Source organism: Dermochelys coriacea, chromosome 2 (assembly GCF_009764565.3).
Source record: "Dermochelys coriacea isolate rDerCor1 chromosome 2, rDerCor1.pri.v4, whole genome shotgun sequence".
NCBI lineage: Eukaryota > Metazoa > Chordata > Testudines > Dermochelyidae > Dermochelys > Dermochelys coriacea.
Genome location: NC_050069.1, coordinates 133,836,290 through 133,864,144, shown reverse-complemented (window position 1 = coordinate 133,864,144; position 27,855 = coordinate 133,836,290). Strand labels below are relative to the sequence as shown.

The 27,855-nt window shown below is 39.6% G+C and overlaps 1 protein-coding gene across 3 annotated transcripts in view; it reads right to left on the bottom strand.

The window, feature by feature from the left end:
- CDH18 (cadherin 18) overlaps window positions 1-27,855 on the bottom strand; it is a 908,539-nt gene that overhangs the window by 780,062 nt on the left and 100,622 nt on the right. The gene's annotated exons all lie outside the window — the stretch shown is intronic.

The window sequence follows — 27,855 nt, the reverse complement described above, 5'->3', positions numbered from 1 at the left end:
TCCACCGATTGGAAGGCATGAGATGCACTGTCCTAGGGATGGGGGTTCCATGACCACGGCTCCCATGACAAGGAGGTGGGTGGTGATGGTCGGGGACTCTCTCCTCAGGGGGACTGAGTCATCTATCTGCCACCTTGACCATGAAAACCGAGAAGTCTGCTGCTTGCCAGGAGCTAGGATTCACGATGTGACAGAGAGATTGCCGAGACTCATCAAGCCCTCAGATTGCTACCCCTTCCTGCTTCTCCACGTTGGCACCAATGATACTGCCAAGAAAGAGCTTGAGCAGATCACTGCAGACTACGTGGTTCTGGGAAGAAGGATAAAGGAGTTTGAGGCGCAATTGGTGTTCTCAGCTATCCTCCACATGGAAGAAAAAGGCCTGGAAGTCAAAATTGTGGAAGTCAACGAATGGCTACACAGGTGATGTTGGAGAGAAGGCTTTGGATTCTTTGACCATGGGATGGTGCTCCAAGAAGGAGGAGTGCTAAGCAGAGATGGGCTCCGCCTAACGAAGAGAGGGAAGAGCATCTTCGCAAGCAGGTTGGCTAACCTAGTGAGGAGGGCTTTAAACTAGGTTTACCGGGGGAAGGAGACCAAAGCCCTGAGAGAAATGGGGACATGGGATACCAGGAGGAAGCACGAGCAGTAGAGCACGAAAGGGGAGGGCTCCTGCCTCATACGAAGAAAGCAGGACAAACAGCAAGTTATCTCAAGTGCCTATACACAAATGCAAAAAGCCTGGGAAACCGGCAGGGAGAACTGGAAGTCCTTCCACAGTCAAGGAATTATGATGTGATTGGAATAACAGAGACTTGGTGGGATAACTCACATGACTGGACTACTCTCATGAATGGATATAAACTGTTCAGAAAGCACAGGGAGGGCAGAAAAGGTGGGGGAGTTGCATTGTATGTAAGAGAGCAGTATGACTGCTCAGAGCTCCAGTATGAAACTGTAGAAAAACCTGAGAGTCTCTGGATTAAGTTTAGAAATGTGAGCAACAAGCGTGATGTCATGGTGGGAGTCTGTGATAGACCATCGGACCATCGGGATGAGGTGAACCAGGCTTTCTTCCAGCAACTAACGGAAGTTACTAGATCGCAGGCCCTGGTTCTTATGGGAGACTTCAATCACCCTGATATCTGCTGGGAGAGCAATACAGTGGTGCACAGACAATGCAGGAAGTTTTTGGAAAGTGTAGGGGACAATTTCCTGGTGCAAGTGCTGGAGGAACCAACTAGGGGCAGAGCTCTTCTTGACCTGCTGCTCACAAACTGGGAAAAATTAGTAGGGGAAGCAAAAGTGGATGGGAACCTGAGAGGCAGTGAACATGAGATGGTCAGGATCCTGACACAGGGAAGAAAGGAGAGCAGCAGAATACAGATCCTGGACTTCAGAAAAGCAGACAACCTCAGGGAACTGATGGGCAGGATCCCCTGGGAGAATAACATGAGGGGGAAAGGAGTCCAGGAGAACTGGTTGTATTTTAAAGAATCCTTATTGAGGTTACAGGGACAAACCATCCCGATGTGTAGAAAAAATAGTAAATATGGCAGGCGAACAGCTTGGCTTAACAGTGAAATCCTTGCTGATCATAAACACAAAAAAAGAAGCTTACAAGAAGTGGAAGATTGGACAAATGACCAGTGAAGAGTATAAAAATATTGCTCAGGAATGCAGGAATGAAATCAGGAAGGCCAAATCACACCTGGAGTTGCAGGTAGCAAGAGATGTTAAGAGTAACAGGAAGGGTTTCTTCAGGTATGTTAGCAACAAGAAGAAAGTCAAGGAAAGTGTGGGCCCCTTACTGAATGAGGGAGGCAACCTAGTGACAGAGGATGTGGAAAAAGCTAATGTACTCAATGCTTTTTTTGCCTCTGTCTTCACAAACAAGGTCAGCTTCCAGACTGCTGAACTGGGAAGCACAGCCTGGGGAGGAGGTGACCAGCCCTCTGTAAAGAGAGAAGTGATTCAGGACTATTTAGAAGATCTGGATGAGCACAAGTACCATGGGGCCGGATGTGCTGCATCCGAGAGTGCTAAAGGAGTTGGTGGATGTGATTGCAGAGCCATTGGCCATTATCTTTGAAAACTCATGACGATCGGGGGAGGTCTCAGATGACTGGAAAAAGGCTAATGCAGTGCCCATCTTTAAAAAAGGAAAGAAGGAGGATCCTGGGAACTACAGGCCAGTCAGCCTCACCTCAGTCCCTGGAAAAATCATGGAGCAGGTCCTCAAGGAATCAATTTTGAAGCACTTTGAGGAGAGGAAAGTGATCAGGAACAGTCAGCATGGATTTACCAAAGGCAAGTCATGCCTGACTAATCTAATTGCCTTCTATGAAGAGATAACTGGCTCTGTGGATGAGGGGAAAGCAGTGGATGTGTTGTTCCTTGACTTTAGCAAAACTTTTGACACGGTCTCCCACAGTATTCTTGCCAGCAAGTTAAAGAAGTATGGGATGGATGAATGGACTATAAGGTGGATAGAAAGCTGGCTTGATTGTCAAGCTCAATGGGTAGTGATCAATGGCTCCATGTCTAGTTGGCAGCCGGTATCAAGTGAAGTGGCCCAGGGTCGGTCCTCAGGCCGGTTTTGTTCAATATCTTCATTAATGATCTGGAGGATGGTGTGGATTGCATCCTCGGCTAGTTTTCAGATGACATTAAACTGGAGGAGAGGTAGATGCACTGGATGGTAGGGATAGGATACAGAGGGAACTAGAAAAATTAGAGGATTGGGCCAAATAAATCTGACGAGGTTCAACAAGGACAAGTGCAGAGTCCTACAGACTAGCGACTGAATGGCTAGGCAGCAGTTCTGCAGAAAAGGACCTAGGGGTTACAGTGGACGAGAAGCTGGATATGAATCAACAGTGTGCCAAGAAGGCCAATGGCATTTTGGGCTGTATAAGTAGGGGCATTGCCAGCAGATAAAGGGATGTGATCATTCCCCTCTATTCGACATTGGTGAGACCTCATCTGGAGTATTGTGTCCAGTTTTGGGCCCCACACGACAAGAAGGATGTGAAAAAGTTGGAAAACGTCCAGCGGAGGGCAACAAAAATGATTAGGGGACTGGAACACATGATTTATGAGGAGAGGCTGAGGGAACTGGGATTGTTTAGTCTGAGGAAGAGAAGAATGAAGGGGGATTTGATAGCTGCTTTCAACTACCTGAAAGGGGGTTCCAAAGAGGATGTCTCTAGACTGTTCTCAGTGGTAGCAGATGACAGAACGAGGAGTAATGGTCTCAAGTTGCAATGGGGGAGGTTTAGGTTGGATATTAGGAAAAACTTTTTCACTAGGAGGGTGGTGAAACACTGGAATGCGTTACCTAGGGAGGTGGTGGAATCTCCTTCCTTGGAAGTTTTTAAGGTCAGGCTTGACAAAGCCCTGGCTGGGATGATTTAGTTGGGGATTGGTCCTGCTTTGAGCAGTGGGTTGGACTAGAGGACCTCCTGAGGTCCCTCCCAACCCTGATATTCTATGATTCTATGCCAGCACTTCTTGTAAGAATAACTTTGCATATCCTGAACGACGATCCCTCGCTCTCACAGATCTTGGGAGACAGGCCAGCCCTTGCTTACAGACAGCCCCCGAACCTGAACCAAATATGCACGAGCAACCATACACCACACAACAAAAACACTAACCAAGGAACCTATCCTTGCAACAAAGCCTGTTGCCAACTCTGTCCAATATCTATTCAAGGGACACCATCATAGGACCTAACCACATCAGCCACACCATCAGAGGATCGCTCACCTGCACATCTACCAATGTGATATATGCCATCATGTACCAGCAATGCCCCTCTGCCATGTACATTGGCCAAACTGGACAGTCTCTACGCAAAAGAATAAATGGACACAAATCAGATGTCAAGAATTATAACATTCAAAAACCAGTCGAACACTTCAGCCTCGCTAGTCACTCAATTACAGACCTAAAAGTGGCAATTCTTCAACAAAAAAACTTCAAAAACAGACTCCAAGAAAAGCTGCAGAACTGGAATTAATTTGCAAACTGGACACCATTAAATTAGGTTTGAATAAGGACTGGAAGTGGATGGGTCATTACACAAAGTAAAAACTATTTCCTCATGCTAATTTCCCCCCTACTGTTACTCACACCTTTTTCTCAACTGTTTGAAATGGGCCATCCTAATTATCACAACAAAAGTTTTTTTTTCTCCTGCTGATAATAGCCCACCTTAATTGATTATTATTCATTAGAGGTGGTATGGCAACACCCATGTTTTTCATATTCTCTGTGTGTATATATCTAATCTAATCTAATCTAATCTAATCTAATCTAATCTAATCTAATCTAATCTATCTTCCTATGTATTTTCCACTGCATGAATCTGATGAAGTGGGCTTTAGTCCACCAGAGCTTATGCCCAGATAAAATTGTTAGTCTCTAAGGTGCCCAAGTACTCCTCGTTCTTTTTGCTGATACAAACTAACATGGATGCCTCCCTCAAACCTGTTTGCATTTAATTAATTTTTAGTTAATTTTTCATGAACACTCATGCTTTCACCTTTGAAATCTGTGCCAGCAAAGGTGAATTGCTCAAATATTTGTGGAACAACACTATGGCAGGGATGAAAGCATTGCTGAAATACATTAAAAAAATTCTAACAGGTATTAGTGGGAAAGGTTTCCATATTTGAAATAGTTTTAATTTATATATATGATACATTGTATATAAAGTAAGAAATATGTACATGTCTACATCCATGTGCGTTTGGCTTTAATTTTTAATGTCATTGTCTAGGTTTCCTCCATTAATGTCTCTTTCCATTAAATCTATCATTTCAAGACTGTTCAAGGGATTTGTAGCATTTTGTGAAAGACTTTGTATAGTCTTGTTTTGCAAGTTGTATATTTTATACCTATATTGTCTGTTTTGAACACACATTTTTTAATATTATAATGGGTATGCTTGTAAATGATTCATCTGAATTAGGAAACTTGAATCCCTAACAAAGAGTTCAGGCTGGAAGTTATTTCCTGTGTTACAAAATGGTTGTGATGTAAGATGTTGTAACATTTATTATGAATTAGAAAGGCATTATGGTGAGAGAGATGGTTTTCATTAATGTCAGTTTGACATTTGGCAAAATTGATTTGTTTGACATTAGAGTACTTCTGTTGTAGTATGGACCCTTGTTTGACATTAAGCACACTAAATTACATGAGTTTAGTCTTAAAAGCTTCCCATAGAACATTGTCCTCTATCTTGTAAAATAGCATGACTACTCTACATGTGCCAGGAGGATTCCAGGGAGCAAATAACGACAATGATTGGCACAGAAAGCAAGTCCTCTGACAAAGTTATCTACTGCCAGATTAAACCACCGACTTCCTCCTCCTTCTTCACAGTGAGAAAAGTGGATTTTCACAGATTTTGAAGGACTTATCATATAATTTTAATTGTCAAGAAAAGTTGGAGCAAGACCCACCAAAAATAAAAGCCTCGTGTGGGTGTGTTTCAGAAAAGTGAAATGATGACGTGGCTAACACTCAAAAGGGCAATTGGAAGAACTGAAATCTGCCCTCAAATTAAGTGTGCGCCTCATTGACTTCAAGGGAGTGACACACATGCATTTGACACAAGTTTTAGCATTTCTGAGAGTCTTTTATATTCCTGGCTTGCATTTGAATGCAGTAGCAGACATAAGTAAGGGAAACAGATCAATTAAAGACCGGGCTAAATTCCCTTCAGACAATTTTTTGCCCAAGTTGTTCACTGTAACTGTCATGACAAACCAAGCAATTCAAGTCTTAATATACTTATTATGTACATATGTAAGTAAATTCTCTAGATGTTTAGCTCCAGTGTTGGGTTACTTGACCATCATGTATCACAAAATATGGGATCTGTTCTTGAGTTGGCTGCACTGCACACAGTGCAGAATCCAAGCAGTGGAACAAGAGTGCTTTAGATACATTGGGGAACCCCGACTCTGGAGTTTAAGGTAGAGCAGGCTTCGGGGTTGATCAAGCATACATCTAGAGCCCCAAGGTCAGACAGCGACAAGGAAGAATGAGTGTCCACGGGTTCTGAAAGTGTGCTTGCTTTCCCCCAGTTACATCCTTTCTGCTGCCTCAAGATGAGGCGGACAGATTGAGTCCTGGCACAACCTTCACAACCCACAACTGAGGGATGCCCATACATAGGGGGACTTGCAGTTAAGGCACTTCCACTTGATTTCTAGCACTTCAGCAGCAGAAGTGAAGCACAAAGGGGCTGAAAGTCCTCAGCACCTCTGAAATTCAGGCTCTATTACTCTTTATTCTAATGTATCTGTGGATTCATTTTATGTCAGTCAACTGCTTTTCTAAATCTTTGATGCTGATATTTTATGGCAGTGAATTCCATAAGTGAATTATGCAGTTTATGGAACTCATTTCCTTTTATTATTCTCCTCTGTAAATTGAACAGCCCAGTGCCTTTCAGTATTGCTTCACATGCTTGTCTTTCCGTGACATTAATCATTTTCCGTTGCCTCTTTCTGTGCATCTTTTCCCACTATACTTTTTATAAAATTGGGTAGCCATATGTGAGCTCAGTATTCAACTCATATGATAGCATTCCAATATTTTCAGAATTGTTTTCTATTCCATCCTAACTTCTTTTTTTTCTTTCACTATTGCTGCTGATTGACCAAAATTTTCATTGTCCTGTCCACAATTGCTGTCTGGATCTTTTGTCCAAACTAGCTACAGCTAAATTAAATTTAGAACCTAGCAATATTTATGGTTAACTCAAATTATTTCTTCCAATGTGAACTGCATTCTATTTCTCAAGATCAAATGCCATTTGCCTATGTGCTGACAATTTATCTAGCTTTGTTAGGTCCCTCTGAAGTTCCTCAGTTGTGTCTAGCCTTGAACTTATTAAATAATAATGTGTTACTTACATATTTTGTTCATTATTTCTCATTCCCCTTTTCCAGATCATTAAAGAATATATGAAAAAAACACCCATCTTTGGGGAAATCTTTGGACACACCACAGTTAAATGTTTACCATGTTGACAACTCCTTTTTCTGTTCTGTCACATAACCAGAAAAAAACAATAGGTTGACTGTTAGAGGTAGCTTATCTTCCCTATCCCAGGTCTATGTCTCCTCACGGCTCCCCACATGCCAGTGAGAGAAAAAAGAAAAGATGAAGTCTTCCTATAGAGTGCTCCTTACCCCACTGGGTAATAGTGATTGCCTGATATATTGATATTACTACAGTTTTACATATAACAATTCTAGTAGTAAAGTACAACTATGGTGGTTCTGGCCATTCATGTAATCATGGGCATTTAGGTGGACATCAGCTGACAGAATTCAAAACTAGCTCATCTGTAATTTTTTAAAGCTTTGTAGTAGAAATTGTTCATGTCATTACAGTGGACAAGAATAGTTACTAGATCACTATTTACCTGCAGTACAATAATAGAAGTACTATACCCTAGGCATCATAGTTGTTTCCTCATTGAACAACAGGGAAAACAAGTGGAGCACTTTAGACACCACCATGTGGGAACTGGATCACTGCTAATGCTCACCACCACATGAGATCAAAATTCAAATTCAGCTGTGACCAATACAACTAATGGCTATCCATTTATTGTTTGCCTATATGGTACTCATGTTCCAGCAAATAAGGGAAGTTGAATATTCTTTCCCTCACTGGCTCACTTCTTAAGGGAGATCCCCTTAACTTTAAACAGAAATAGAAATAATAGAAATAATTTTAAACAGAAATACTACTGTTTCTGCATTTTTTTTTAATTGGGACAATGCATTTGCAAGTGTGGTCATATTTAGAGTACAATATAACTAAATGAGAAATTTTGAATGGAATCTGATTATTCCAATCAAACAATAGTGAAGACAGATCTGTATGTTTATGAAGCAAGCAGCTAGTCAAAGTTTGTGGCCCTGGGATGTTCCAGTTAAAAGGAGGAATTGGTGAAGTCTGGTATTTTGTTTATTCAATCTTGTTTGTTTACAAAGTCCTGCTTGTCTGAACACAGCAGGCACAAAAAACTAAAGGAGCAGTCTTTTAGTTTACAGCCCCAAGCCTCTTTAGCCGACTCCAAAGTATGCTCTTAGCTCTTTCCAGCATCACACTGTGCTCTCAGGCTACGGCTTGTCTTTCCTGCTTTTGGCTTTTGCATTTCTCTCTCTCTCTCTTTTCTTGTCTGTTCTCAGTTTTGGTGTTTCTCAGTTTTCCCTTCCCTCACACACACAATTCACCCAAAACAATACTCAGCAAAAACTCCTGTGCAAGTTCACCAACTCTTTTTTTCCTAGGTGTGGGCTTATCCTTATGGTTGTGCTAACTGAAGGATGTGTTCACACCCATCAATCTCAGTGAGGTTTAACCTCAATCCATGACAAGGTTTAACTTTGCTCATAACACTTATTAACAATGTCCCCATTACAATAAAATCCATGACAATCTATGGAAAAGCAGTTTTGGCATATTAGTTTACACTACCTTATGGTCTTATAGAATTGTTTTTCATTGTTGAAACCAAAGGAAACTGTTACTGAATTTAGGCTAAGAACCCAATTCTGTAGCTGTATCAATCTGCTTGCAGAAACAGGGGAATACATTTTTAAATGTACACAGCACCTTTGGTGCAAGAAGAAAATAAGACCTATTCTGTTAGAAATGGAATTAAAATGAATAAGCACATTACATTTTTCTGTTTGATTTTTATTGGATTTGATGTTAAACCAAATCTTAAAATATTAGTCTGAAAAAATAAACTAAGTCTGATTTAGCAATTTTGAAGAACTGATTATTTAAAAAATATCTATATGCTAATAAGCTATTTCTAAAGGATGGGATATGTCAACTGTTGAGCTGATTCGTTTGAATCTGCAATTTAATACAATTATATAGATATCTCAAATCAAGGCCATCTTAATATGTTTACATAGGAAGAGTGAGTCAACATTTAATTATGACACTTCAGTATAGAGTGGGGGGAGGATTATCAAAGCTGCTTTAAGTTGCTATGAAACTTTTTCTGGTTGGCATTTTCTCTTACACTGTGGAACTGTAACCAAAGTTCAGAGAGAACAAAAATTGTGATCTGTAAGGCCATAAAATTAAGAGAAGTATCAGACCAGAACAGCTAAGACCTTAGAGGCATCTCATTAAATACAGTGGATGTAGATTTAAAATAATCAAATATTTGTGCCAAAAGCAGTTCAGTCAAAAGTTTTCTTTGTTTTTGGTTTAAAAAAAAATCCGCAGTTTCCCATGTTCACTAATGGAAATGTAAAAAATCAGTAGTACGAGCACTATTTCCAATGTTGTTAAATCATTATCCTTGACAAGACTATTGTTATGGTTTCTAATATGTATCTATATTGATCCAGGAGAAGGAGCAGCAGTACTACAATTTTCTCATCATGCTAAGAAATCCATAAACATTAAAAATGTTCCAAATTATGCACTATTGGTTTCCTTGCCATTTTCATTTCCAGTGACTAATGAACATCAAGAGCTAGGGAATAATTTAAAAGTCCACAGGTAATTACTGGGAAGTAAACGGAATTATTAGGCTGTGACTTATAGCACACTGAGAACAATGCTCAGTACATGATTTCCATTGTTATTCGAGACTTGTAGTTGCTTTATCACAAAATCAATAAGATCTTGCGATCTCTTAGAGCTGGGCAAATTTGGGTTCTCTGATGTCATAAAATGTGTATTAGTAATGATATAATTACTCTGTAATAAAGCCTTCCATATTCAGTGGCAGTTTTGCATAGTATTAATGAATGGATAATATCTAAATATTAGGTAAAATAACTTGCAGAATCATAAGTACTTGATTTCCAGAATGTCCGCTGGCTCTGGCTGATTTTGCATTGTGCTCTTTAAATTTAGTTAGAATATGAAATGTTAACACACAGGATCAAAACCTTCCCATCTGAGATTACATCCAAGAATACGTATTTTAAAGGCTATATTCATGCCAATTTATACATAGAGCCCTCATTGACATTAAGATTATGCCTGCCACAACCTGCTTATATTTTATTCATAGAACCAAACTCCTCTGCTGATTGTCTCAAATTAACACAATGTTCCAGTATGCAAATATTCATGCTGGGAACTATGGATTTGCACATGACATGTTGCCAGTCAACTCACTATGGAAATACATCTTGGCTGACAGCAAGAAGTAAAAGAATTCTTCCTAAAGTCAGGATTACACTATGCTCCTAAAATGGATTCCATATATGCAATTTTCAGATAGCAGCACACTAACTAGAGCTATATACTTTTGTCCAAAAACCAATCAAACAAAAGCTATGCTCCTTTTAGAGTAGCAGCACCTGGGGTAAAATTCTGATGTCTATTACAAATCCATAATGAATGGACTGAAGGAGATATAGTATTTGTGATGTGGTATACTAGCCCTTCAGGATTTAGTGCAGAAACAATTCTGGACCAGCAGTGCACCATACAAAGCTGGTCCATAATCATTAACCCTATTACAACCCTGTGTCTACTATAGAGATTAATCCAGAATCAGTAGGGTTAAACAAGCTGGCATTGTTTGCCTTCAAATTTGAAACTATGTAATGTGCTAACCTGGCCTGAGCCTGGCTAGGGAGCTGAGATACTACCCAGCTATACCACAAGTAAATTCCCTAGCCTGGATAACTAGAAGGGTAACTCTCCTGGAATTTGGACTAATTGTGTTTCTCTTATTATAATCACTGCTCTTCAAGATTATAAAGGAATAGGGGGGTCTGGGATTGTAGATAGAGGAGTCTGTGGTAGGCATCTTATTATGCTAACAGACTAAAATAAACAGTACCCCTGGCGATTGTATTTATTTATTTTTAACCAATCTGAGATGTTGGTGTGTGTTACTAAAGAGAAACCTGGTTTTGGTTAAAACCCATATAACTAACAACAGAACTTGGCACTTGCAGACATATCTCCAAACACTGTAATAAATCCTTATTTGCAGAATGTCCAATACAATCTTTGCAGATGTCTTTATATTAGAGGTGGCTGGGAAAAACAACAACAACAACTTTTTGTGCAAATTAAAAAACAAAACAAAACAAAACCCCCTTTACTGATTTTTTTCAGTTTTGAAAAGCATCAACATCTTTCAACTTTTGAAAGTGCATCTGCACTTCAGTGCAGATGTATAGTGAATTGGAAATACACTCTACTCCCCACAAAAATAATTGCAAAGTAGATCGTGCCATTAAAAAAAAATAGTTAAACTTGGAACTTGGAAAATTTTGACCAGATCTGAAATATATATCTGCTTGTATTTATGTACCCCCCCAAAGACCCACCCTTAACTATTATTGCATATATCTCTAAAAAGGTGTGTATTTTGTTTCCCTCAGTATGTCTATAGAAATAGTTGCATCCAAATGTATCTGGAAGAAAACCTGATTTAAACCCAATCCTTCAAAAAAACCTTTGCAATAGCACCTCAAAAGTCACAGATTACCCTATTGCACTTGCAGAAATGCTGTCCTGGATCACTTCTGCTCCCATGTCAGCCCTGTTAGTGCTCGAACTGTAGCCTCAAAAATATCTTTTACCATTAGCTCCTTTACTTAATGCATGATTGGTTTAGAGAAATGCATGCAATTAAAATATGAATTAATACTGACGACGTATCATACAAAAAGTTTGTATGGTGTGAGTGGGGCCTCTAGCCAGCTATGTGAAGCAAAGACAGAAAAACCTGAGCATAATCATATGACTGGAGGATCATCACTTTCCAGTTGTTGTAGATGCTGAATACAGATTAATCAAAGCTGGAGAATGAGCTGCTGGAATACAATTCAATCCTAATTCTCTTCTAAATGCATAAGTGGTCAACTTTCGAGACCTCACGAGTGCGTAACTCTGCACAGTTTAAATCCAGAGCTAATAAAAGCCAGTGTAAGGGGAAAACTCACTGTCACATCTAGATTTAAGCTGTGCGGCCAAATGGCTATTGTATTCTGCCCCTGCCATGGTTTCACACAACCCCTCCTCCCCTGCTCCCAGCAACAACCCTGAGTGAAATTAAAAGGATGCCAGATGCCAGAAATAGCCCCGAATCCCATGGTTCAGACCGTGGAGTGAACAGCTAAATTTAAACTGTTCTTATGCAGGCAGCAGGCTACCTGGGGAGACTTCTCTCTCAGCCAGTCCCCCTGCTCCCTGCTACAAGCTAGAGGGGAGCCCCTGCAGCATGCGGGGGTCAGGGGAATGTGGAGCCTAGCCATGACAGCAGCCTGGCTGGAGGAGGAGGAGGGAGGACAAGGAGAAAAATGTGACAGTGAGTTTTCAGGCTTATTCCAATAGTAAAGTTCTGTTACAGACAGTACTGGTAGTAGTAATAGTAGCTTTATTTTCTATAGCTAAGTCACGCAATGGGAGGGATCCATGAAGTATGTAGAAGAGGTGGGTTGCTTGTGTTTGGACTGTAGGGGTAAGAAAAGTAACTTACTTCCACCCCTGGCCCTGCCCCTTCTGCCTGAGGCACCGCCTCTTCCGGGGGGGGGGGGGGAGAAAGAGTGGGACCCGTACGGGTAAGAGCTGTAATTTACTTTCACCTCTGATATTAGGAAAAACTTTCACACTTGGAGGGTGGTGAAGCACTGGAATGAGTTACCTAGGGAGGTGGTGGAATCTCCTTCCTTAGAGGTTTTTAAGGTCAGGCTTGACAAAGCCCTGGCTGGGATGATTTAATTGGGGATTGGTCCTGCTTTGAGCAGGGGGTTGGACTAGATGACCTCCTGAGGCCCCTTCCAACTCTGACATTCTATGATTCTGTGAATCAGTGTATTGGGCCTGATTCTGATTGTCTGATGGCAAAATGCTCATTGATTTCAATGAGAATAGAAATAAAACCCAGGATCTGCTTCTCTGCTGCTTTGCATCTTATATAGCCATTTATATCAGTGCCTATGAAGGTTTTAAAAAAACCCATTGCGAATGGTAGTGATTCTGATTTGGAACCATTTATACCTATTTTGTGCACAGGCAAATGACAGCCCAAGCTGTGTTGGAGTTGAGAATCGGGACCACCATATGGTACAGCCACCATCACTGCTGCTAAGCCTGATTAGAAGATAGCCAATATATAATGTGATAAATAAAGGGTGTGGGGTAGCTCCCTTTTATGGACACCCAGCCAGCTAGTAGCTATAAAATCCCTCTTAGTAGCTGTTCTCTAATTGCTTTACCTGTAAAGGGTTAAAAAGTCTCACTGTGATGCATAGGGAAAAGGAAGTGAGTGGGCACATGGCCAAAAGAGCCAGTGGGAAGGCTAGAGCTTTTTAAAATTAAAACAAGACTCCCCTTTTGTCTGTCTGTTGTTGTTCACTGGGGAGAGGCAGAGAGGCCTGCAGTTATGCTGTAAGAAGCTTTGGGTCAGGTCTGAAATTCATCAGTATCATATCTAGAAACTACTCATTTAAAACTCCAGATATGTAAGTAGATCAGGAAATGTCTAGGAAGATGTGATTAGGTTTATTTCTTTTATTTTTTATGGCTTGTGGATTCCTTTGTGCTAACCCCAAGTGCTTTTTTTTTATTGTAACTTTTAAACTGGACTCAAAAAAGCTATTCTTAATACTTAATCCTTGTAGTTTTTTTTTTAATCTAGCAAAAGCCTAAATTCCCAGATATATGTTCTCTCTCTCTTTTTTTTAATTAATAAACTTTACCTTAAGAACAGAATTGGATTTTTGTGTCTGAAAAGGTTTGTGCACATGTTTAATTAGCTGGTGGCAACAGCTGAATTCTCCCCTGCCCCTTCTCATCTCTTCCCCGGAAGGGGGGCACATGAAAGGGCTTGAGGGTACCTCACAGGAAGGAATTCCCAAGAGTGCCTTCCGGGGTTCTGCACTCGGGTGCTGCCAGCATCTACCAATCCAAGGTCAGAGAAAAGCTGTAACCTTGGATGTTTAATACAAGCCTGGAGTGGCAAGTATTAATTTTTAGAATCCTTGCGGGCCCCCACCTTCTGCACTCGAAGCGCCAGAGTGGGGAATCAGCCTTGACATATAGTAAGGGGAAGTGTGGATGTGGTTAGCATCTTTTTGACAGCTGAATCTGAATCACCCTGCCACAGTGCAGAACAAGAAATGTAAGTAGAATCACTGTTTTTCATGACCAATAACTCATTCTCTTCCTTACATGCATGGAATTAGTTCAAAAAGCTTTGCTGTGCTTTAAAAAATAAAGGGGAAGAGGTGAGCCTGTTAAATAATAGTTCCAGGATACCCCTGCTGACATATGAGCTCTGGGAACAAATTAAAATGGCTGGCAAGGGACATACTTTTGGATGCACCAGGTTCTTCTCTGTATTCTTTTCGTTACTTTATGGAAGACTGGGTTTCAGAATGTCTTTGAAGGGTATCTGAGTGACAGCCAGAGACAGATGTTCCTTTAAAAAAAAATCCACACAACAGGTCCAGTACAATCTGAACTAGTTTCCCTGCACTACCCTGCTCATTTGCCTTAACTCTGATCTGGCAGAATCACCTTTAGCAGAGAAAGGATAGACAAGTTCAGTTCTCATGCCCATGCTGTCCTTGTCTTCTCTGCTAAGATTGTCTGCTAGGATGCCAATTACTGCCAGTTATCTTGGTGGATTTTGTCATGTGGACTAGAAACTGGACTGAGCCAAGACCTAGCCAACTTTTAACTATATGTACACTATTAAGACTAGTCAGGGAACTAACAGCTAATTTTCAAGGACAGAGTCCAACACAAAGAAAAAAGAAGATTTCTGATGGCTGGATGGATTTCACATTTCATACTAAAATGTGAAAATCCAGTTTTTGCTCCTTCAGCATCAGAGGTTACAGAGCCTTGATAACCCAAAGCTTTAATGGAACAAGAAACCAAGGGAAACTCAGTCCCTTGATGAGTTTCTTATACCACACATTTGACATCCATTTTAAATTCTTCAGAAAGGACTAAGATTGGTTCAGGGCTAGAAACTGGCAAAAGTTTAGAGCATGTGTGGAGAGATACATATGTTGGATAAAGATCTTATACCTGAACTAGCTTTCATCCCATCTAGCTAAGGAATCATAATAATTCCTTTCTTGAGCCCCTGTTCCTAATCCTGTACAGTTTTATTTAGAATTTTACACATATAGCCAAGTATCTGTCACCTTAAGATTTTGGAAAAACTAGTAATAAAATAACAAGTAATATAGTAATACAGTACTAGTAAAAACTAGTAATATAATAACAATAACAATCCTTTTCAAAATAAAGGAAAAGAATCCCGCTCCATGATAGAAAACTGCATTCTCTGGTAATAACTAAATGAAAAACTTTTCAAAGACTTGACTAGATAGGTACATCAAGGATTTAATCATCTTGCTTGACCTACAACAAAAATCTATACTGTTGATTTGTGGGAATCTGTGACACTAGAGGAAACTCTCAAGTTATCAGATATAACTGTATTCAGAATGGATATATTGGGAATGCAGAGATTTGGTTTAAATGTATCATCCTTCCCCCTTCTCCCCCTGCCAATGTGGGATCTGCAACCTGGATAAACAATGCATTTGACAAAATATATTATATTCAATTCCAAATAACTGTCTGCAACCAGAAAACCTAGCACATTCTGAAACACACAGCTAGGCAGCTAATTCCAGCAAGTTCTTACATTATTAGCATCGAAAGAAAAAGAAAAAAATCCAAGGACACTAACTCTAACAGCTAGCATAATTTTTCATTCAAAAATACTTTACAATGGACAATAAATCATCCCTATAAGAAACCCATTGTGCCCATTATCTGTTCTAGTACATTTCCTGAGTAGATCAGCTGGCTGAGAACTAACCTTGGCCTGCTGCCACAAACACTCTCTATTTGCCCACTTTGCATACTCACTCAGCAATGTACCACTTTTGTAGTATTTGTTTACAAGACAGGAAGTTATGCAAATAAAGAGGCTTTAATAAAGAAAATCACTCAGAAAAGCCTCCTAGATACAAAGGGCAATAGAATGTTTTCTTATATGAATCTCTGGAGTCAGCATGAACTGCTAAAAGCTATTAGAATGAACTCCCCATCAGATCCAAAACCCATTGAAGTCAATGGAAAGAAGCCTATTGACTTTGGAAAAAGGCCTCATTCTTGCTTTTAGTTGTGGGCAAAATTCCCAGATACATTCCTCTCCTATTGTCCAGCTGCACCCTGAAATTAATGAGGAACATGCTAATCAAGAATGGGAAAATATAAAATAAAATTTGAACTCATATAGCTCTTTAAAAAAAATCATGTTAAGGCTTTAGCTAAGTACAACCACTACAGCAGAATATATAAGAAGTAGTGTTTTAACTTTATAGATAGGGGAAAATGAGAGACCAGGCCAAATTCTGCCCTTGGTTATAATGGTTTTAATCCACTGACTTCTATGAGATTGCATGGTTTAGATGAGAAGTTAAGATGCTGGCTAGGTCTGGGAGCAATTAGTTTTGCCATGTAAGATGAGAATTCAACATTAAAAAAAAATCCTAAATCAGGACAAAAGTCAAAATCTTGAAAATTTTTACAAACCAAAAATCTTTATATTACTACCTATAGCTAACTATCTGGCTCCCTAAGATTTTGAAAAACTATCAATAATAAAATAACAGCCTTTCAGTATAAAGGAAAAGTACCCTGCTCCATGACAGAAAACTGCATTCTCTGGTAATAACTAAACCAAAAACCTTGACCAGATATGTATGTCTTATATTGTGCCTTGATGCTTATTAAACTGGATACCCCTAGACAGAATGAATTCTAGGATGGTAGACTTAGCCATGGAGAGGTTAATTCCAGTTTCTTCTGTAGGCCCAAAATAATATATAATTATCTCCTGTATCTTTTTCTAAAAATCCTTGCAGTTTCATAAAAGATTTTAATTTTCCTGCTGTTCTCTGTACCCATCATGCACTCTCATTCTGTCACACTCTCGAGGTTAAAATAATGGACCAGTTCAGAGATGCTATGTTCGGACTTAATCCCGACAGATTCTCACATCTTCAATTTCCACTGTAGTCAATATGAGGTGAAGGCATTTAGCACCACTCAAGATTGGGGCCTTAACTAGGCCTAGATTACAGTACAGTAGACCTGCACCAGTGTGCACTTTAGAAAGACGCAAATCCCCAAACTGTTAATAAATAATGGCATTTTCAGTGCATCAAACGTGGCACTCCCCGGTTGTCAAGAAAACCACAGTAAAGTGTCTATAGAACTGTGCTCTTAGTTTATATTCTGCTGCACAGCTCAAGTTTATTTTTCATTGTACATTTGTTATCATACAATATCACAATTATATACTTGTATAAACACCAAAATCTGGAAATTTCTAATGTCTCCCCCCACATATTAGTATACATTTTCAAGGTTCTACTGTACTAAGACTAAAATTTAAACAGAAAAGTTGCCCCATGAGCAGAAAACTGATACTGAGACTACATGAAAAAAAAATACCTTAGACAGGACTTCTCTCTACTTCCTTTTCTATGGGAAAATAAAGTTATTCTAAGTTGTTTACTACTTTCTGTTGAGTTTTTACCATCGGTGGTGCTATAGATTGCTCAAATTTTATCAATGTTGGCTCCCTTGAAAATATGCAGGCACAAAGAACATATTGTCATGGGAGCTGACACAAAGCGAACATGCACATCCTACATATTGATAGTGTTTCCGGCTTTCATGTATTCTATAGTCCTGAACCACTGTGCTTCTGACTATTGGAAGTTTAAGCAAGAAGGCACAGCAATAGCATAGCTATAGTCAGCATACTATTTCTTTCTATTAATTCTCCATTCATCCTGGAATTCAAGTGATTTATAAAAAAATCAAAAATACAGGTCATATCCAATTATATTCATGATTTAGCATCAAACATACCATTGTCTTTCTCTAGAAGGATTTCTAATAGCTGCCTATTTCTCTAGTATCTCTGTACCTTGTACATAAATTATCCCTGCCATCTTTTTAAGATGAAATTTATATATAGCTGTAGAAAGTTGATTTATACAGTGATTTAAATACTCTGATTATTTGAACAGGGGAATTATGACAACTGGAATATATACCAGCAGGGACAAGTACTGTAGTTATTTCAAATACAAGCCCTATTATCAATTTTTAGATACCATGAACTTTATTTATTGTACAATTTCTGTGTATATTTGGTGTGTATATTTTCAAAGCACCACCACCTTCTGCTCCTGATGCCACCAATGCAGTCCCTATCCTGCTTTATACATGTTTGGCATTCATTTGGACTCTTTAATTCCAACCTGTGTAGGCTTATTAGGGTATTCTGTGAAAGATTTCAACTCTTACTTCACCAATCACAATGGTTTATGCAGATTATTTCATATGTTTTACCATTCTTTGTAGGCCCTTGACAATTTTCCATGTTTGCCCCATTTGTTTGGTGGTTTTGATGTTCAAATCTAAGAGCTTGTTGTATATGACTACTCGATGTGGTATAGAAATTACGGGGCAGATCCTCAGCGAGTGAAAATCAACAAAGCTCCATAGAAGTAAATGGAGCTTCTCTGGTTGATAACGATTGAGGATCATGGCCCTATAAAGCTGAGCAGGTTGTCTAAAATGAAGTCTTGTTGTAGTGCAAGACAGAGTTCAGCTAGAGCTTTTTATTATTTATGTGTATCACCACAGCAACTAGGACCCCTCGTCATGAACTAGGACTCCATTGTGCCAGGCACTATACAAACAAACAAAAAAAAATAGTCCCAGCCCCAAAGAGATTATAATCTAAAACCAGACACTGGATTTATTGAATGCAGTGATAGTTGTCTATGCTTTCCAATGTTGCCTTGTTTTTTGGCTTCAGCAATGGCATATTCTGCTTTCCTTCACACAGGTCTGAGATTTTCACTATTGATCCAGGGAACCTTTTTTGTGCATGTTGAGCCTAATTTAATGAAATATGTGTAGTGTGAATACTTTTAACTGATAGTGGTTTTTGATCCTGAGGAGCTTAAAGCACATAACAGATGTGGGCAAGCATTAATATAATTAACATTTACAATATTTTTTTTTTGGAATATAAAAATAATTGGACCCGGCACGTCTCTGGACATTTCATTAGTCTTATTATCAAAGGGATCAATAAAGTTCTCTTCCCTCACATTTCCCACTGCCTGCATGTGAGACAAGGGGAGCTTCACAGCAGGACCACCATTAAGGACCATTCCCATCATGATTTCAGCAATATCAGCTCAGCCCTCATTCTCTCAATGTTAACTGAAAAGTGGGATGCAGGGCTAAGACAATTGCCTTTATACCAATGGGAACTCAGAGAATATATTTGCAACACAATCAGGCATTGCTTACCAAAGTTGTTGAGGGGCCAGTGCAGAGTGGAAATCAAAACCTTGCCACATCCCTGAGGCCTGGCCAATCTGCTTCAATATTCCTTCCCTGACTCAAATATGGTGTTCAGTGTTAACCTGTGCAATCCAACAAAGACCAGTATGGATAAGCAATTCAAATAGTCATCTAAACTGAGCACTCTTCCAACGGGGCCCAAAGCCTACTTATACTCAACAAAAGAATTGGGTGCAGAGATTCTGCTACTGTATCAGCAAGTGGGGTAGACATCTATTCTGTGAACAGGGGCTGCTAACAGGAAGTTTCAAAAGGGAGTTCTCCAGGTGAAAGAGGAGCAAATACGGGACTCTTGGGGTAAGTGGCTGTCTGTAGTGTGTGTTTGTGTTTGGGGGTTACTTGCTGTGTGCTGCACTTGTGTTTGTCTGTCTGTTTGTTTGAAGGATCATGTGCTGTGGCCGGCAGTTGGAAGCTGTGAGCTTCTAAACAAGGTTTGAAATCTGGAAGCCTCTGTTCATTGGCTGAGCCCTAGTCAGGGGACGGGGCTATCAAGAAAGCCAGGGCTTTATAAAGCAGTGAGCAAGCGACCAGGGGCCACTAGCAGGGAGTTTTGAGAGGGAGTTTGGAAGAGGAGTGGGAAGGGGATGAGGTACACGTGCCATTCTTTAAAACCTTTAAATTAAACTATAATCAAAACTTCTTGATTTAAATAAAAACCCTATCATTAACCTAGGTAGCTGTAGGAGAGAATGCAGGCAGAAGCCCTGCAATAGAGTGAGGGCTATCCTATTTATTGCACTCAGTGTGGCATGTATGATTACCTGCCCTGTGGGTGGGTGGTGTATGTGTGCATTCGGTGCAAGGAGCTCCTGGCCCTCAGAGACTGTGTACGGGCTTTGGAGGCCAGGGTGGCGGAACTGGAGGAGCTAAGGGAGGCAGAGAAGTATGTTGATGAGGCTCTCCAGGACACTGTAGATTTGTCCCACCTCCGGTCAGACAGACCCTGCGCTGTTAAGGAGGATGAAAGGCCCAGGGAAGAAGAGCAGTCAACGGGAGCAGAGGGAAACCTTCCCATAGTTGGGATCCTCCTTCCAGATTATGTTGAAGTATCCTCTCACACTGAGGTTACCTCCTCAAGGAGGGAACTCTAGTCATTAGGAAAAGGCAGGTGTTAGTAATGGGAGATTCAATCATTAGAAACATAGATAGCTGGGTTTGTGGTGACTGGGAGAACTGTCTTGTGACTTTCCTGCCTGGTGCGAAGATTGCAGATCTCTCAAGGCATCTAGATAGACTTATGTGTAGTGCTGGGGTGGAGCCGGTGGTCGTGATACATGTAGGTACCAATGACATAAGGAAGGGTAGGGGAGACGTCCTGGAGGCCAAATTTAGGCTGCTAGGAAAGAGACTAAAATCCAGGACCTCTATGGTGGCATTCTCAGAAATGCTTCCAGTTCCACGTGCAGAGCCAGGTAGGCAGGCAAAGCTTCAGAGTCTCAATGCGTAGATGAGACAATGGTATAGAGAGGAGGGGTTTAGATTTATTAGGAACTGGGGAAACTTTTGGGATATGGGGAACCTATACAGGAAGGATGGGCTCCACTTAGCCAAAGTAGATCCAGACTGCTGGCACTTAACATTAAAAAGGTTGCAGAGCAGTTTTTAAACTAAGAGATGGGGGAAAGCCGATTGCTGCAGAGGAACACATGGATCGGAGAGAGACTATTCTTAGAGGAGAGTCTATTGATAGAGATTCTCTTGGTTTTAGTCAGGAGGAGAGGATGGAAGAGGATAAAATATGGGCCAGATCAGATGAGAAACATTCACATAAAGAATCTGACACATCAGAAAAGGGCAGACAAATAAAGAGTGGCAAGTTTTTAAAGTGCTTGTACACAAATGCTAGAAGTCTAAATAATAAGATGGGTGAATTAGAGTGTCTCATGTTAAAGGAGGATATTGATATAATAAGCATCACAGAAACTTGGTGGAGTGAGGACAATCAATGGGACACAATCATTCCTGGGTACAAAATAGATTGGAAGGACAGAACAGGTCATGCTGGGGGTAGGGGTGAAGAGTGGCACTATATGTGAAAGAAAATGTGGAATCAAATGAAATAAAAATTTTAAATGGATCCACATGTTCCATAGAATTCTGATGGATAGTAATTCCATGGTCTAATAAGAATAGAACAGTAGGAATCTATTATCGACCACCTGACCAGGACAGTGATAGTGAGGACGAAATGCTAAGGGAGATTAGAGAGGCTATCAAAATAAAGAACTCAATAATAGTGGGGGATTTCAATTATCCCCATATTGACTGGGTACATGTCACCTCAGGATGAAATGCAGAGAGAAAATTTCTCGATACTTTAAATGACTGCTTCTTGGAGCAGCTGGTATAGGAACCACCGGGGAGAGGAAACTCTCGATTTAGTCATAAGTGGAGCACAGGATCTGGTCCAAGAGGTAATTATAACAGGACCTCTTGGAAATAGTGACCATAATATAATAACATTTAACATTCCTGTGGTGGGAAGAACACCTCATCATCCCAACACTGTGGCATTTAATTTCAGACCAGACCAGTCCTTGCTTACAGACAGCCCCCCAGTCTGAAGCAAATACTCACCAGCAACCACACACCACACAACAGAACCACTAACCCAGGAACCTATCCTTGCAACAAAGCCCGTTGCCAACTCTGTCCACATATCTATTCAGGGGATACCATCATAGGGCCTAATCACATCAGCCACACTATCAGAGGCTCGTTCACCTGTGCATCTACCAATGTGATATATGCCATCATGTGCCAGCAATGCCCCTCTGCCATGTACATTGGCCAAACTGGACAGTCTCTACGTAAAAGAATGAATGGACACAAATCAGACGTCAAGAATTATAACATTCAAAAACCAGTTGGAGAACACTTCAATCTCTCTGGTCACTCGATCACAGACCTAAGAGTGGCTATCCTTCAAAAAAAGCTTCAAAAACAGACTCCAAGGAGAGACTGCTGAATTGGAATTAATTTGCAAACTGGATACAATTAACTTAGGCTTGAATAGAGACTGGGAATGGATGAGTCATTACACAAAGTAAAACTATTTCCACATGGTATTTCTCCCCCCCACCCCACCCCCACTGTTCCTCTGATATTCTTGTTAACTGCTGGAATTAGCCTACCTTGCTTGTCACACATCCTCCCCCCCCCCGCTGCTGGTGATGGCTTATCTTAAGTGATCACTCTCCTTACAGTGTGTATGATAAACCCATTGTTTCATGTTCTCTGTGTGTGTGTATATAAATCTCTCCTCTGTTTTTTCCACCAAATGCATCCGATGAAGTGAGCTGTAGCTCACGAAAGCTTATGCTCTAATAAATTTGTTAGTCTCTAAGGTGCCACAAGTACTCCTTTTCTTTCTACTTAAAGATTAAGCACCTTAATTAGCATGGAGGTGTTTGAAATGGACATTTAGCTGCCTAAATACAGATTTTAGGCTGTAACTTCTGATTTTAGGATGTAACTTCAGAGTCTCCTTAATGTGATGGTTCAAAGTGAAGAACATTTCCACAGATGTAGGTAATGATGGTGAAATTATCTTAATTCTAGTCCACTCTCTTATATAAGCACTTTTATCTGCTCCTCACATACCCACGCAAACCTGCACCCATACCTACACATAGCACCGATAACTATCAAATTCACACCTCGTGTAACTCCAGTGACTTACCACAAGCATATATTTAGTACAAGTTCTCTTCTAAACATTTATCCTTCTATCTTACCTCTATTACAATGCCTAATGAGCTGAGTATTAGCACTTTAAACATTTGTAGACCCTTTAGCAAACTGGTGACAATGTATCTTTGTAGTGTTTTTTAATATAGTAGATAACATTTTATTCCAATTCAGAATAGTTTTTTAAAACACGAAATATGAGTGACCTGGCTGGAGAGTCAAGCATGAAGTGGGAGAAATTCTGTCTTGAGAGAGCAAGGAAGAGAGTAACAGAGTACAATTGCAGGAAGGGGTGTCGGCCGGCAGAGCTGATCCCCAGATGTAGCTGAAAGGAGGCACTCTGGCAGTGAGTAGAGCACTTTGTGAAAGATGGGATTAATGCAAGGAAGAAGAGTTGTATGTACTTGTCTGTATTTTAGAAACCTTCAAAATACAGGCAAATCACAATGATACTGTTACAGCGACATTGTTCTCACGTGGTCTGGTAGTAGTATTGAATTGTTACTCCTGAAAAAGATGTTGAAAAAACATTGCAGCATATACTTTAAGTAGATGTTGATATGTATGTCCTCACTCTGTTAATCCCCATTGATTTTGGAAGCATACATTTTATGAAGTTACCTTATTGGACTGTTATTTAACATCTTTAGTAAACAAAAGGAGTTTCTATAAAAACTAATGAAGTCTTATTAATTCTCAGAAGTACATTTCTTCAGACTGTCCTACTAATGAGCCTCAAGTCTGACAGGAGAGACCATCTCAGAAACCTTGGCCACTCATTTCTTAGCCTCTTGACTTAGATTACCAAAATAATGGCTAATTAGTGACAACAATGCATTTGTGTGACGTGAATGCTTCTTCAACATCTACTGGAATCAATCTCTGTTTAAGGAAAAAGAAACTTACAAGATATTAAAATGGGAAAGTTTCTAGTGATACATCTCAAAAAAACTATGAAGCTAATGGGTCTTCTCATAACAGCAGCCACAAAAATAGCAATAATTAAAAATAGATAAATGTTATATACGTGGAATTATGTTAATTCAATTAAGCATATAGTGATATGTGCTCTGAGGCTGCAATTTCACAGATGGTCCTGGTGATAACACTAATTACTTAGTTTTTGCATAACAGTTAGTATCAAGATAGGTTCTTACATATGACATTTGTCTAATTATAACTACATGGAATTCATTTCTGCTTTGTGAGAGGAGATTGCTGTTTCTATGATGTTCAAATAGTTTTGACTACCAAAACTATCTTTTGACCCTTTTTTGCATGAAGATTTGTCCCCCATGTATAAAGGTTAGTGGTTTTGTAAAGAGCTATGACTGATGGCAGGAAAGGTTGCTTTATACTTTCTGACTAGTGGAAGTATTTTGTTACAGGCTAGAGTTAACATTGATTGGGTGGTAGGAAATAGGTCCCTTTCTATTTAATGGTCTCTGTTTGTGACTTGGACGTAAAGATTTAGTGTGCAAATTGCTTATAAAATTTTAATAGCTGTTGGATGAGGAATTAATAATGTGTGTAATAATATGCTGTGTTTGAATTGCATATAGAACTTTAATTCTAAATTAATTTTTTTTTCTGACAGGATTACCTTGCAGGGTTCACTTCAGTCAATATTTTCCAAAAGGGTCAATGAACTTGATGTTTACTGAAACAAGAAGCAAATTAGCCTGATTTACTGGAAGGGTTCTAACAGCATAACATGGGCTGCTTGCTTGGTCGAAAGTCCACTTGGAGTAATAGACTATCATCATAAAATGCTTGCAAACCCTACAACCCAGAATTTGGTTAGGCTAGCTGCAGGAGGAGTGGGGATCAGGGACACTGGAAAGGCACTGATTGAATGCATTCCCCAGGTCTCCTTTGGTGGTGGACCTATTATGGAGTCCTGATTGTGATTTAAAGCTGACTAACCCTGATACATTAAAGCAGCAGCCCTGCCATCTGCACTTTCTCAAGAATTGACTTCCCATCAGATGCAGGTGAACTCAGTTTGTTTCCTACTTCAGATTACATCTACAGGAGTGTACTAAGAACCATGCATGTGTTTAACTGATTAAAAAAACTTAAATATTTCAATCACAGTAACATTTATTAAAAGAACAACAAAACCATGAAAGTACAAAAGTAATTTTCACTGTAGGACCACACATATAGCAGGCTGCATTTGAGTATAAAATTTTAGCTGTCTCAGAACAAGGAGGGGAATTCTCTCTATTTGAATGTGCAGTACACATTCCACAAACTACAGAGACCACAGCAGTACTGTAACTCCTTTGTTTCTCTTCATCAATATGTAGCTTTAAATTTCTGTTGGTTAACTTGAATGATAGAAATGGAATAAAACTTTGAACTTTAAGGAATCAAGAACCCAGAAAATCTAGATATAATTGCTTTCTTTAAATAAATCCATAATTTTGATATACTTCATTTTTGACAATATATAGTGGAAATGAGCACATTTTTATTCTTGTTACTGCTTATTCACTCCTCTTCTGGTGCTACTGCTTCATCTTATATGCCACTCTTCCTTTATCCTCTCCAGCTGTTCCTCCTCTTTTTTCCTCCTGCTTATTCCCACCAGCTGTTTCATGTGAATCCCCTATTCATCCTTTATCACAGTTGACAGTCTTCCTTGTACAATCTTTAATTATTGCTTTCTCTTCATGCTTAATAGATACAAATGGCTGTTTGAATTATTTTCACAACAGTTTGGATTTCACCAGTTTTAATTACCTAGTCATATTGGGTTCAAACAATTTACATACCATCATACTGCAGAAGGATGAAGAACTTCATGTCTAAGGGCCACATTCCGCAATTGGAACTATCCAGGCAGACATATGCACTCTCAGAGACCTGCTGATATTAACGGGGTTCTGAGTGGCAGACTGGTCTGTGCACAAAGATTCAATTCCAGGATGTGACTCTCACAATTACTGATGGGTGAACTGCTACTGCAATTGAAGTGTAGTTCAGAGAAACATCTCATCAGCTGCTTTTATTTCTTGTCCTTTTTTTTGCAGTCTCTGTATTTGTTTTACATTCTACACTTCACATTTTAAATTTTATTTTGTTCTTCTATACTCCTTTATTCCCCCTCCCAACCTCTCTTAGTGGTAAGCAAAGGCCAAGCTACGTGAGAGACCAATGTTGTATTGCAACCCTAGACAACTGGGCAGGTGGAAAGACTACCCCCCCCCCTCCAATTCAAGATGAAGAACACCATTTATTCAGCAACACTCTGATCGAATGTGTCACCTGGAATTGGGAGATCAATTTGAAGACTTAAAAGTCAGCCTCATGTTCATCATATAAGAAGTCTTACAGTTCCTGCCCACTGTGTATTTCCTTTCTCCTCATACTCCATGTACAAAATCTCATGTGCAAAACCCATGAAATCTATCTCATTTAGTAAATTGCCCCCTGGCCTGCACATTCCGAACACGCTTGTATACAAAAGAAATAATAATTTGAGTGATATTAGCCCAATCTCACACACACACCCCAAGATGTGATAAGCGGCATTATTTTTTATCTTAACATTGAGAGGGGAGGTTATCCATTGGGAACCACCGAATGAAATAACTGAATGAGGGACAGAGACTAATAACATTCCACACACTGAAAGAGCAATTGCAGTTATGCAGACATTCACATGAAATAGAGTTGTTTTTTATTAAAGGCCCCTCTGAATTGTGTTGTAAAAACATTTAGATGCTTAAAAACAAGATTCACTGAACATAATCAAATTAAATTCACATTATATAGTACATTTAGGTGGTGGATCTCAAAGTCCTTTGCAAACACTAATTCCTTATATCACTGGGAAGTTTTATTATACCCATTTTATACCTGATGTACACAGAGCCCAGGGTAACACAGTCAGCTGATGAGAGAGGGGTGCAAATTCCCTGTACTCTGGCCTAATCACTTGATTGTCTTCTCTTTTTTATTAAATAACTCATTTCAAGCAAATTTGCAAACCCCTATATCAGTTATAAAGATTTTCATTTATTTAATGAGGAGGACAAGAGAAAAAAAAGAAAAATACATTAAAAAGATCAATTAATTTTTTGCTAGATATAGTACTTCAGTTAGTAAAGCCTCCCTGGCTATGCAGGAGGAGGGTGGTAATTATTTGATCAGAAGCACATTATTGCTCCTTTAAAAAAGAGTGGAGTGCACCATATTGGCTAATTTAAATGGCATACTGCAGTATATGTTAGGTGGCTTAAAGATCTGATCACTTTCTTTAGTTAGAAGACAATGCCCCTTTGGGTCTATTAAGAAAGGGTTGTAGTAGCTGAGATCTTCTCCTAACACTTTACTAGATATCCCAATAAAACAGTCTGCTGTGCAACCATGATGCATTTTGGGAGTTAATGGGAGTTTTGCATGAGTAAACACAAAGCTATGATTTCAGTATTTGGCCCACTCTTGTTAATTCTTTATTATAATTACAGGGCCAGATTTACAGGTAACACATGCTGTTTGCAAAAAGAACAGGAATACTTGTGGCACCTTAGAGACTAACAAATTTATTAGAACATAAGCTTTCATGGGTTATAGCCCACTAATATATCTTCTTACTATATGTTCCAGTGTATGCATCCGATGAAGTGGGCTGTAGCCCATGAAAGCTTATACTCTAATAAATTTGTTAGTCTCTAAGGTGCCACAAGTACTCCTTTT